The 13949-nt window shown below is 46.1% G+C and overlaps 1 long non-coding RNA gene across 1 annotated transcript; it reads right to left on the bottom strand.

Annotated features, from left to right (window-relative positions):
• Positions 1-1716: 1716 nt before the first annotated feature.
• Positions 1717-9828, bottom strand: LOC144381526 (uncharacterized). Its single transcript, XR_013446794.1, has 3 exons — positions 9697-9828; positions 8455-8534; positions 1717-1789 (listed from the first exon to the last, which is right to left on the bottom strand). It is a non-coding gene; the product is annotated as an uncharacterized LOC144381526 (long non-coding RNA).
• Between the last annotated feature and the right edge of the window lie 4121 nt (positions 9829-13949).

Raw genomic sequence — 13949 nt, 5'->3', positions numbered from 1 at the left:
AAAAGGAGGGGTTTTTTGTTAAAGAAATTTGGAAAACACTGAGGTACACAAAGATTCTTTACTGCAGGACTCCTCAGAGCCTTTAAGAAGTTGATGTGTATTATAAATTGTCCTGAGAGGGAAAGATGCATTTGGAGTTATATGATCATTGCACCATAGGTTCCAGAAAACATATTTTAGAAAATGCTGGCTGGCAGATTCCAATCAGCAGGCAATAAAGCATTGAGTTTGGCCTCTGGTGTAAGATGGGCTGGGTTCGAATCCTGACTGCCCAGGATTTACTAAGTTACACTTAGTAACTATATGGCCTTAGGCAAGTCAAGTAAATCCCCATGTAATATGGTGGTAATAAGAGTTGTACCTCAGTGTTGGGATAATTAGCCATGATAGTAAAGATAGCACATAGCATGGTGCTTGGCGCTCGTTAAGGACTCAGTGCATTTTTGCATTGTGTGTTACTGTTACTCCTGCTATTATTTTTCTTTCTTGGGAGTCTGTTTAGACTGCAACAGAGTCTGAGGGTGTTAGGAGTTAGTTGGACAGTTAGGTAGTCAGGGCCAGAGTCCCCAACAAGAAAATACGGAGTCAGGACAGCTAAGAGAAAACAGCACTGACATCCCATTTTGCAGCTTAGACAGAACTGCACTAACATTCTGCTTTGCAGCCTTTGCAGAAATGACTTCAGCAAAACATCCCAGAAGAAGGCAATTAACCACAAAGCACTTGTCATTATCACAGGCAAACGGCAGTTAAGACATAAGCCCCCAGATGTCAGCAAAAAAAGACCATCAGCACATTGACATTAACCTAATAGGTAGACAGATACGTGATCAAAGCCCTGATTGGCACGACTCAGCACACCCTGACTGCTTAAGATAGTTCCACAAAAGAGCTCATTAAAAACCCCTAAACTCAGAAACTCCAGGGGCAACCCTCTTGGGTCCTCCTCCCTCTCTGGGAGCTATGTACTATTACTCAATAAACTATGCTTTGCTGCCCACCATTCTTCGTCTGGTCTACCTCTTCATTCTGCAAAGCAGTGTGACCAAGAACCACGTGCACTAAAAGCAGAGAATTCCTGCAACAAGGGGGCAGGGACATTATAGAATGCCACCAAGGTCAGGAGAAAAGGGAATGGGGCAGCAAGAACTAAGAAGATGAAGGTACTCAACACAAACACCCTCACAGCCCGCCTTTGAGAGTATTGGTAAAGCCTCCCCCTACCTACGCCTCCATCTAGACTCCCCCCAAGAGACTTTGTGTGCCCTGGGGGCAAAGACCCACACAGGCCAGACTGCCCCATCCTTCACCCCCACCAGGATACCCATCTTCCCCAGAGAAGAGCAAAAAAACATGGTTCCCCTTTGCAAATAATTGTTGCCACTGTCCTCTCTGTAAATGTATTCAACAGGTCCACTGAGTTAGCAGCCTACTGCCCACCCCTGGCCCCTTGGCCATTCCCTCCTGTTGCAGCAGAAAGGAAGAGTGGTTGGGAGACTGGCTGCCTGCCAAATGGGGTTTCCAAGCCATACCCCCATGCCCCAGAGTCACTGCTGTGTTGCTGACCCATGGGGCTGTCAGCTCACCACAGACAGGCTTCACCAGCGCTTCAGAAAATGAAAAGCTTTATTAAACTTTCAAGTCCAGAACAGATGTGTCCAGACATAAATATTCAAAAGATCCCATCTGTTAGGTAAATCGTCTTTCGATGGGATCTGGGACCATACGTTCGTGAGACCCCATAGCTCTGAGGGCCCAGGAGTGTCGGAAATCCTGCAAGCAGATGCTCCTAGAATCAAAATAAAAGAAGCCTGAGTAACAAAGAAAAGTCAAGGCAAGACTGGGCAGTGGGGAATTTCACGGCCGTGCCAATCAGGACCCCTGTGGGGTCAGGAGCCCCCGGAGAGATGAGGCCAATGATGGAACCCTGCCCCAAAGAGTGCTTGGGTGGGGGGCGGGCGGGGTGGTCAAGAAAAAATAACCAAGGGACAACCACACACACACCCACAAGCCAGATCTGGCTGGAAATGTTGAGGTTCTCCAGGCAACAGCTGCTGTGTGCTCCTTCTGCCCCGGTCAGTTTGTGCCTCGGGCAAGACACAACCATGTGCACCCGGGCTTCCACGTTTAGAAAATTAGATTACCGAACACCGGCTTCAGGCCACAGTCTACATTAAAGAAAGCATTGTGGAATGGGACACATAATAACAAAAATAATAATAAGTCGCTTATACTTCAATAAACTTACTCTGCGTCGGGCACTGTTCTCAACACTGGAATGTTCCCTGACTCATTTCAACTTCCCAGCAACCCTCTGAGGTAGATACCACTGTTATTCCCATTTTACAGATGAGGAAACTGAGGTACAAAGAGAGTGAGTGACTGGCCCAAGGGGCCATGGATGGTAAGTGTGGGGCCAGGATTCACACCCAGGCAGACCACATCACCACAGGTTGAGCGCGGGACCACCAGGCTAAAATGAGAGAAAACCAAGAGGCAGAAGTGCTCCCTGCCAGAAAGGGGCTCACACTCTCATGTAGAAAAGTGAAAGGCATATTGGAAGACTGAAGAAAACATATCCTCCACTGCTGAGGAATCCCACTCCAGAGAGTAAAACAGGGTGCTTCAGTTATGGGGCTGTTGGGGACAGAGGTACTGACCCCCACCTCCCAGGTCTGGAACCCCAAAGCTTGGGATGTAAGCTCCCAGACCAGTCTGCCTGCTGTGTCCTCCTTCCCTAAGCTTAATAGTCAGGCTGATCTACTCCCTTCATCCTGACCACACTTTGCATTGCCCTCTGTCCACATTGCTCACCACCCACCTGCAGCTCCACCCCCCTCCTCCTTGCTGGCCACGGTCTCCCAACAGTCCCCCAAAGGCTCCTCCACAGTCTCCCCATAGGCTCCTACAGGCTCCAGCCTTCAACACAGCCACCCAGCAAGCTTCCACCCTCCCCCTGGAGTCCTTCAGCACCTATCACATGCCCCATGCTTTTAACATATGTTTTCAGTCCTGTGTAGTTAGATATTCAAGTGCCAAACATGGGCTCAGTTCCATACACACACAGACACACACACACACACACCTATACCCGAGTGACACTGAGCCTTTCACCCTCCTATTGTTCTCATCACAATTTCTATCTGGGTCAAAGCAGACTTTTCATTGTAAAATAGAGAATTCCAACCAAAACCAGTTTAAGCCAAAAAAAAAAAATCAAAAAAGGGGAATGTACTGGTTCCAGTAACTGAGATGTCTGGGCGTGCTGAAAGCCTCTGCATAAACAGGTCCAGCTGGATCCAAATGCTCACATAGGGTCCATCTCCTCCCTGCCAGCCCTACTCTCAGACAGGTGCCCAGGATGCCTCAGCAAGATGCCCATCCATGGCTTCAAGCTCGTATCCCACCAGCCCAGCAGTCCAGCAGAGAGACGGGTCCTCTTTACAGTTCCAACTGGCTCGGGTCAGGCAGCAGGCACCATCTCTGAATGAGTCACTGTGCAGCAGGATTCACTGGTCTCCCTGGCCCAGCCTAGGCTATGTGCCCCCGTCTGGGTCCCACAAGGAGGGGCAGAGGAAGCAGCCACACCAATATGACCTGACAGAGGGAGAGGAGTTTCATCAAGTGCTGTTACCAGAAAGAAGTGAAGGAACACCAAAGCAGGCAGATACTACAACATCAACAACCACCAAAACTGATATTCACTAAAGATATCCATTTGTTAAGTGTTTACTCTGTGCCCAGGATTGAATGAACAAGACCTACAAGTGAAGATTATATAACATATTTCAAGCACTTCACCCAGGCTGCGTGCATAGTAAATGCTTAGCAAATGGCAGTAAAATACAGGTGACTAGGTAGGTTGTATTATTATCTGCAATTCACAGAAGGGGAAACTTGGTTGAAAGAGAGTAAGTCATTTGTCTCAGGCCACACAGTTTTGAAGGTCCAGAGATGCCAGTTTTCGAAGTCTACTGAAACCTACCTCCCCTCCCTCCCTCCCTACTCTTCCTGGCAAACCAGCCAAGAGCTAGCTCACGTAGTCAATAGCATCCTTCCCTTGCATTTTGTATACCCCTCTACTACAGCACCTAAAGCTCCATATTATACTTTATTTTTTCCATTTTAAGATGTGTATTGTTTCCACATTTCAAAGTTTCCAAAATTAAAACTCAACACACACTGTGTATAACTAAAGTGGTAGCAGTTCTTTTATACCCAAAATCTGTTTTTTAAATTAACATTGCACTTTACAATCAATCAGAGAATCAAGGAAATACCTATTATTTCTCTACAGGTCTACACTAGACCGTGAGTTCCTCAAGCAGGAGCTTACTCGTTGCGTGTCCTACTTAGACGAAGTCTTTTCTGTCTGTGCCGGTTAACCCAAGTAGTGCTATTCAAGGAAAGATACCTTTAACTTTCATTCATTCAACAAATATTGATTGAGCACCTACTATGTGACAGGCATTGCATAGGAGGTAGGGTTTATAATGTCAAACAAGCCTGGTGGGGCCCTGCTCACACATCTCTGTTGTGTCAGTAGGGACAGACATGAATCTGAGGGGCAAGAGCAGCGTCATGCCCCAAAGCTAGCAATTTATGTGTGTTGTGTCGGACCAGCACAGAGATGAGAAACCAGGAGGATGCAGGAGATGAGGGCAGTTAAACGTGATTTTGCAAAGGTCTTAAAACCCATTAAGTTTAGATTAAAGGTGGGAAGCAAATGGGAGCTCCTGCTGATTTCTGAATGGACAAGTGACAAAATCAAAATAGTGCTCAGAGAAAATTAGCCTAGCAGTTGGGTATAGAATGTGACGGGAGGCATGGGGCTGCAGGTGGGAAAGGCTCACTAGGAAGGAGGCTGCTCCAGAAATCAGCATATGAGACCGTCCGAGCCTGCATGCCAAGGGAGGCTTGGCTGTGCCAATGGCTCAAGAAGGTCAGATCCCAGAGATAGACCTGCCAGCCCATTCTGAGAGGGACAGACCAAAAGAAGAAGCAATTGAAGGTGAAAGGTTGAAGGCTTGGGTGGCCAAGATGCCCCAATGCCTGTAGGCAGAGGACAAGGCAGGATGATAGGAGGCCAGGTTTTTGATGCCCTTGGGAGACCCATCAAAGAGAGAGGGTGAAGGTCAGGACTGAAGAGTAAGAGAGAAGATGAACCACATCCACTAAGGCATGTGGTGCCAAGTGTGGGTGGACTGTCCAGAAACCAAGAGAAACCCTTCTCCTTTCTGGGCTTCGAAAGGCAGCTCCGTCTCCCCTTCCTGGCCCGAGAGAGAGACCAGAGTAAACTCTCACCTTACCTATTTGTCTTAATTTAAGTCAACAATTATGCAGAAGACCCAGGCTCTGAAGGGCTAATTGACATAACCTTGAGTCACCGCAGAAGCAAGATAATCAGGGAGGATTCATTAAGCAGCAAAACGAAAGGCCCAGAGCCCAGGGCCACACAGAGCCGGGCTCAGCCTCCAAATCTCCTTGGAAGCTCACTGTCCCCCTATGGCCACACGCTCATTAAAGGCCTTAATACTCACTCCAACTTCTGGTCATGCTTTACTGCACTTTATGGGGGAACAGGGTAAACTACAGTGGTATTTTTGAATTTGGTGAGTCTCAGGACCTCAGCCTTCCAGATGTTAATGGACCAGAGGACTAATGAGCAAAGGAACAAAAGTTCCTTAGAGGCCTGGCACATAGTGAGTGCTGCAGAAATGCTTCATCCTAAAGATGCACTTGGCTGTTAGGGGACTGGGAGAGATAGGTGAGAAACATAGATTCTGGTACCTGCTCTGAAAGAGACTCCTGAAATCAACAGACCTCACCTTAAATTGCTACAAACTCTCCTTCAACCTGATTTCTAATACAGGAACAAAGACCCACATCTCCACTCTTTTACCTTTGGAATGGTGACTGTATCTTTCCTGTTAAATGCTTAGTTCGGTCCAGTTACTGATTAGAATCAACACCTCCCCAAGGTCATTTACATTTCCGGCTTCCTGGCATCTGAGACCAGACAGATCCAACCCCCCTTCCTTCTCGGATGGTTCAGACTGGGGCAAGCCCACTGGCACATCTCCTGCCCACACATCCTCTGGGTGTTGGAGACCAGAAATGGCTTTTTTTTTTAAAAAAAAAAAGATTTTATTTATTTATTTGACAGAGAGAGACACAGCGAGAGAGGGAATACAAGCAGCGGGAGTGGGAGAGGGAGAAGCAGGCTTCCCGCTGAGCAGGGAGCCCGATGCGGGGCTCGATCCCAGGACCTGGAATCATGACCTGAGCCGAAGGCAGACGCTTAACGACTGAGCCACCCAGGCGCCCCAAGAAATGGCTTCTTAAGAGGAGAGGCACCAAACTCGCAGGCCTTGGTGGTGGGGATGTGAAATGTACAACTATATGGCGTGGAGGCATAGAATTACCACATGATCCAGCAATTTTGATTCTATGTATAAACTCAGAATAATCAGAAGTGGGACTCGAACAGATACCTGAACATCCATGTTCCTAGCAGCACTATTCGCAACTGCCAACCCCCCAAATGTCCGTCAGTGGAGGAATGGATGAACAAAATGTACTTTATACATACAATGTCTATTTCTTAAAAAGGAATGGAATTTTGACACATGCCACAACATGGATGAACCTTGAAGACATAATGCTAAGTGACATAAGCCAGACATGAAAGGACGAATAGTGTATGATTCTGCTTATATGAGGTGCCTACAGTAGTCAGTCGCACGGAGATAGAAAGGAGAATGGTGGTTGCCAGGGGCTGGGGGAGGGGGACATGGGGAGTTATTGTTTAAAGGGTGTGGAGTTTCAGTTTGGAAAGATAAAAAAGTTCTGGAGATGGATGGTAGTGATAGCTGTACAGCAATGCAAATGCATTTAACACCACCAAACTGTACATGTAAAAATGATTAAAATGGCAAATTTTATGTTAACATGTATTTTATCACATAAAAAAAGACGTTTGAAAAAATATAAAAAGAGTAGAGGCACTTAAAATGCTACCTTCTCCTATATTTCAGCTTTGTAGGGCAATTTCAGAGCCACTGCAAACCTTTGGGGTCCCCTGCTCCAGCCTCAGCCAAGTCCATCAGTCACCTTTGTGTACTTTTCCCCAGAGTGGCTGCCCAGCCTCTGACTGAATGCGTCCAAGCCACGGAAGCTCACTCTGCCTGTCAAATGGCTTGGTTCTCGTTGGTGACAGCTCTGGGTGGCCGTTCACTTTTCTTTCCCACACTGCTCAGCCTTCCCTTAATCAGATTCCTGGGAGGAAACTAATTAGTCCAACCCCCCTCTGCTGTTTTCCCACAAAAAATAGACTCCAGCCGTTTTATAGGGGATGTGACTAGACCAGCGGGCACCTGTTTTTCTTTACACTGTCTTAAAATGGGAAAGCATGGGGATCTTACATTTTAGCCAGACTGCAAAAGCTGTCAGAAGGCAAGGTGCAGGAATTTGCCTCTGGCTTGTGGATCAGTGGCACTGTGGATTCCAGTTCGTGAAACGGCCTTGACTATCCACTTAAATGTCTTGTGGAGAAGACCCACAGAGTTATCAGGACACTCCTGAAACACAAGCCTACTCACGGCAACCAAATGACAGCACCAGGAATCCAGCCAAGAGAAAAATGAAAACATTTGACCATGGAAAGGCTCTGAGAGTCTAAAGCTGCTTTGATCAGACCTTGAAGGAGAAAAACAACAGAGGCTGTTTCTGCACAGAGGGCAGAGGTACCCCCCAGGGCACACCCTCCCCAGGATGCCGGTGAGGAACACCAATCAGCTCTCCTGTCCTGGGGCAGCAGAAGCCAGCAGGCTTGACTCACACCCCTTCCCTCTCAAGACAGGCCCACGGCCCCAGCGCCCTCCTGATACCTGACTTGTAGTAAGGACAATAGGGCTACTTTCATGCTTCTCGAACTTGAAAGGTCATGGCACTTTGCAGAACTGTTCGTTTTGGGGTCGGGGGAGACAATTTGGCTTTGCTGTAAGTAAGTGGCTGTCCACTTTGGTTCCTACTTGGCCTCACAAGCAGATATGAGCAGTCAGAAGATTCATATAGGCCAGAAGTGGAAGAGACCACCCCCCAAGAGCAACTACCCCCACCCCGTTGTTTTGTAGGTGAGGCCCAGAGAAGGGGCGCCCCAGCCCACTCAGTGACGGGCAGAACAGGACTAAGCCTCAAGCCTGGCTAGGCAGATTACCCCCAACCCCGGGCCACAGAACTCATCTACAAACACCCCTAATGGCTCTATAAAGCCTTTCACATCTGTTAGTTCTTTAAGGATAAAGAGTGAGAATTAACCTTGTTCCCTACTCCCCGACCTGTCCAGCCCAGCGCTGAATGTGTGGTCGGAGCTCAGTAAATTCTTTCTGAATGATAGAATCCCCAGGACAGGCCCAGGAAGGACATGAGGCCAGGATTAGTGTTCCCACTTACAGAGAGGAAGGCGAAGTCCACAGAAGGTCCCCCCAGCGTCAGCCAGGACAGGAGGGGGCAGGGGGAGCCTTTCCGTTCCCCTGCAATGACATGAAAGCCAATAATGTCATGTCTCCTGTACATGCCACCTATCCTCATGTGCTCTCGTTAGCTCGGGCACCTAGAGTCAGGCTTAAATCTCCAGAGTCAGGCTTAAATCCCTCTAGAGTCAGGCTCAAATCCCTTGCCAACTTACCGCAATCCCCAAACCCCCCCATCCACGCATGCCCTCTCCCCAGGGGACAACCCACATCTCAAGTACAAGCTTGCCTGGCAGTATGATCTGACCCTTTCCACGTAATGCATGAAGCAAGGCAGAGCTCCTCATCTCTCCCTTGTGTCCCCTCCTCTTCCCACCTCCCTAAGCATTGCTGGTGCCCCTTGCAACAACAAATGACTTGTCGTGCTGTTTATAGGTGGCAAAAAAGAAGCAGTGAGTTGGTTTGATACACAGTTGTCCAGAAGGCCACTGTCCATTGACTGCTCTGAGGTGGGGCCACCTTTCTCAGTCACAATCTCGTTCCCAAAAAGGATCAGCAAATGGCCAGCCTGGTCGCTCCACACAGCCCCAGCACAAAGGTAAACCCGGGAGTCTGATACTTTGAGGAGCTGGGCTTTAATGAGGCAGATTTTCCATTTCATCTTTACTTACACTTTCGTCCTCAAATGTGTGTGTCTCTGTGGTACTGATCTCTTTCTTCTCCAAAGGTCTGTGGACCTCAGAGGAGAGATTCGCTGTTTCCCTTTCCTGTCTGCCCGGCTATGCGTCAGCCCCCCACCTCCCCGATTTTGTCTTTAACACCCTCACTGGTCCCTATAAACAGGTGGAACCTTTTTACTATCAAGAGCCACCACCCCCATGGACGCAATCAAGGACCACACATAAGCAATCACATTCAGCTGACTTTATTGCTTAGCTGGTTTTGGAGAAAAGAGAAAATTTTCAACTTGCTCCATTTTAAAATTATGAATAGGGAATGGGAAACTTTATTTTCAGTAAATCGAGCCCGCCTCTAGCAATCCTGTAAGATATGGAGGTATATGCTTTGTTTTCTAATTTGACATTGTCTCTTTACTAATCCCCTCCATTACAATTTCTTCAGCGATTTACATGATTCTGTGGCATGTACTTGGGAGAGACAGCTCAATTTTTTTTAAGTCAGGATGCAAAAAAATACATAAATAAATTCAACTCAGAGGTACCTGAGTGGCTCAGTTGGTTGAGCATCTCACTCTTGATTTCAGCTCAGGTCATGACCTCAGAGTCAAGGGACCAAGTCCCACATCGGTCTCCGTGCACAGCAGGCAAGCAGGGAGTCTGCTTGTCCTTCTCCCTCTGGACCCCAACACTCGCTCTCCCTCTTTCTCAAAATAAATAAATAAAATATTTAAATAAATAAATTCAATTTGTCACAAAAAATAAGAAAATACATTTTTGTAACATATATATGTATATTATAAAACATATGTTTTTATATATATATAAATATAAGAAAATACATTTTTGTAACATATATATGTATATTACAAAACATATATATGTATATATGTATAAAACATATATATATGTTTTATACATGTATATATATGTATATTATAAAACATATATATATATATATGGCCAGTGAAAGGAAAAGGAAAGCAGAGGAGGGAACAGGAAGAGAGGAGAAAAGATAGAAAACTAAAGAGTAAGTCAAAGAGCAAAGAGGGAAAGAAAAGGAGCGAAAGGTTGGATGGTGGGAACAAGTCTCATTAGCCTGTGCTTCCCTGAAAGCTAGCACGAGAATGCGTGCACATGCATGCAAGAGTACACACACACACACACACACACACCTCCCCACTGAGTAGAATTCTCCTCTCACCAACTGGTCCTCTGGACCTAACAACCAGAATTGTTACTAATTGCTGAAGGCCCACCGTGTGACAGGTGCTATGCATTTATTATTTACAGTCTTCAAAATAGCTATGAAGTCGGAATTTTACACTTGAAGAAAGTAGGCTCAGAGCAATGACATCATTGCTAAGGTTGTATTGTAGTAGGACGTGGGCTGTTTCTGTTAGTTCAACATCCATATGCTCTTGCTCCTCACTGACAAAGTCTTACTTTCCCTCTGGGAAAACATTCTCCTGGCCAGTAGTGTACTCTATCCCCCCCACCCACCACCACTACCACCACCACCAAGACTGATTCAGAGGCAAACACAAGACCCCATCCAGGCCAATGAGATTCAACTCTGAGAATTTGGTTCAAAACATTCAGTAAAAGGATTTCTTTCCATTAGGGTAGAAAATGAAGCCATGTAGAAGCAGGAGGAGGTAAGGATGGTCAGACAAAGAAAGAAATCAAGAGGCAAGTCTTTACAAGTCCCTTGAGCTCGTGCATACAGCTGTGACTGCACTTCCAGTTTTGGAAGCCAGTAAGTACCCCATCCCCACCACTACCACCACCACCACCCGCTTTTTAGTTTTGTCAAGCTAGCTCAAATTCTGCCACATGCAACCCAAGGAGTCTTGACTACCATTCTTTGTGTATGAGCAACTGATTCAGACCAGGCCCATCCGACCCTAAAGTGTGTGCCCTCCCTCCCCCACCACACCACTCCCCTGGAGCACGGCAGGTCTGGCAAGACAGGCGTCCTGACCCCATTCCCTCACTAGGGAAATCTGAGCTTTTGGCCTGCTGCCTCCCACCAATCCAACATCCACCATGCCCACTTATCCTCTGGAATATGTGGTCTCAGAGCAAAATGAGCAGTCATCCAGCAAGGGCCTGGCACAGCTAGACTGCGTAGTTGACACATTAGTGGAAAATCTGAGCCATTTGAGAGACACATAATCGAGCTCGTTGATTCCAGCAGGAAAGGCTGAGATGCTGAAATGACAATGCAGACAACGTGTCTCAAAGAAACTAAAGCCACAAGAGTTAGAGTAAGCTCAGAGTTCAAGGTTCCCCATCGCTGGCAGAGATTTCTAAAGAGGGGAAAAACTGATAGGAGTCCACCCTGACACTGTGGCAGAGTTTACGGGACACAAATCTAAATCTAGGATCTTGGACATGGTGGGAGCTTATAAATCATCTGGCCCAGCATCTCCCAGAATCAGAACTTTCTCCCAATCTCCCTGAGCACTGATTCTCCAGACTTCATCTGAATTATCCCCATGACAGGAGAATCCCTGCCTAATGGAGTAATCCATTTCATTGCTGAGCAGCTCTGCTCATTAGCAACTTCTTTCTCAAATGATGAAAATAAAAATGATTAATGTGTGAGTGTCCCCCTCCTTCATCCTTTTTAAGGAGAATTCTGTCTTTGCAATCTCAGTTTCTGGGACGATGGAGAGAAAAAGAACAAAACTGGAAATGCAAAAATGGGATATATGTATCAGAAGTTGGCATGGAAACAATCAAGGCAGAAGGAAAGGGGGAAGAGGAAGAAAATACGGGACCTACTAAGGCAGAGTGATGGGAAAATGCTCAGTTTAGAATCAGAGTGAAGGAGAGAGGACTTTGGTGGGGTAGGGAATGGAAGATATGGAATATACCAGAGATAGGAAAAGCTTAACAAGTCTTGCTGTACATTAAAAATATATTTACTTCCCTTGACATTCTTCCCAGAGATACCAGTAAAGTTTTAATTTAACTTAATTGCTTTTGGTTGCTGGATGGTGTTCCTTAGAGTGCAATTCTCTGCCAAGGCTAGCCCACATGAGGCCCAGTTTGGGGTTGAATTACAATTATATTAATTTCAAATCTACTTCCTTATAAATCCCACCCAGGTTATAAGGGAAGAGATGCAGGGATGAAGGCATAGAACCAACTATGGACCTGGGATACAGGATGGAGACCTGATTATAAAAGAGACAAAAATGAAGTTACTACAAGTAGAGCCTGTGGTCAGAAGGAAAGTAGCTAGAAGAATGACTGATTTGACAATGAAACCTAAGTAAATTTTCCAAGAATGCCACTGACAACAGCAACCACACACTGAAGTGTGGAGAGAGGCAAGCCACAAAGATGGGGACCCATGAAGGTCATCATAGCAGGGGTCTGTTGGGGTCCTTCATTGCAAACAACAGAAGCTCCTCTTCCAAGCACAAAGGAGTATGGGACAATCAGCAGCCCAAGAAGTGAACTTTGACTAACAAAAAAATGGGAGAAAGAAGGGGGCTAGCCATTAAACTCCCCAACCATAATCTCTCCTGGGGACAACTATGAGGTGTGGTTTCTTCTTCAAGTGTAGTTTCTCTTTCCAGTCCTTCTACAAAGTCCCACATGCCAAGCAAATACACTTGCTGAGTGACCTGCCCTGTTTCATTAAGGTTCACTGCGAAGTGCTGACCAGTGTCATCCATTGCATCCCAGTGTTTCACATCCTTCTTTGCCTCACTTCTGCTTTTCCCTCATAGCCCTAAGCTTGCACCTCCCAAGTAAAATGTTGGCACTTTAACCCTTGCCTCAGGCTCTGCTTTCTAGAGACCACTAGAAAACTCTAGAGAACTCTATGCTAAGACTTCCATTATCTTGACTCCCAGCTTTAATGTTTTCTTACCACCCTCTAACATCAAATGTGGCCCTCTCCCCTCAAAATACATAAATACGTAAGTGTGTGTGTGTGCGTGTGTGTGTGTGTGTGTGTGTGTGTGCATTTCTCCCTGACCCTGAAACCCAGTGCTTTAACCTAGCTCTTGACTGCCTCCAAGGAAAGTTAATCTAATTCCCTGTGGGGTCTCATCCTCCTCCCACAGGAACCACATTAGTAAATCTTCAGTGGAAGTTATGAAGTTCTCTTTCCTCACTTGTTTGACACTATGATTCTTTGTCCTCAAAACTCTATGGATATCTACATTAAGATATTCTTAACTCCAAGCCCTACTCTCCATCTCCTTTCACTCATCCCAGTTTCTCCTACTCACTCCCTTACTCAAGTAATTTCTGCACTACAGACTTAAAGCTTTCTCTGATGCCATTTTCTTTTATTTTCCTAAGCCTTCTAAGCCCCTCTCTCCAGCTTTTCAAACATCTCTTAAAATTCCAGCTCTCTAAAAATGTATTCCTTAAAAAGCACAGGTGGTGTCTGGTTACCTCCACCACTCAATTCCAGAGTTAATAGGATATGACGCTCCAGACAGCACAACCTGTATGCATAGCCCAGACCCAGTAGACCTGCTGCTCCTGCAGCTCCCCAGACATACCTGTGTTAGAGCACTTACACCAAGAACTGTGATTGCTGACGTAACTGTCTTCCCAAGTACACTGTGGGCATCTTGACTGTAAGGGGCAGGTCTTATGTATTTTTGTACTTCTAATACACATTAATACTTCTTGCATGATTGGTGAGTAGAAGAATAAATGGATAGATACATTTACGTATATGGATTAATTGCTCTTGCAACAAGTTCCAAGAAATCCATTTGGATTTGTTGGTACTCTGGAATACTTTGATATCAAATACTACTTA

The sequence above is a fragment of the Halichoerus grypus genome, chromosome 4, assembly GCF_964656455.1.
Source record: "Halichoerus grypus chromosome 4, mHalGry1.hap1.1, whole genome shotgun sequence".
NCBI classification, from domain to species: Eukaryota; Metazoa; Chordata; class Mammalia; order Carnivora; family Phocidae; genus Halichoerus; species Halichoerus grypus.
The sequence above is the reverse complement of the archived record's forward strand: the minus strand, read 5'-3'. Positions and strand labels throughout refer to the sequence as shown.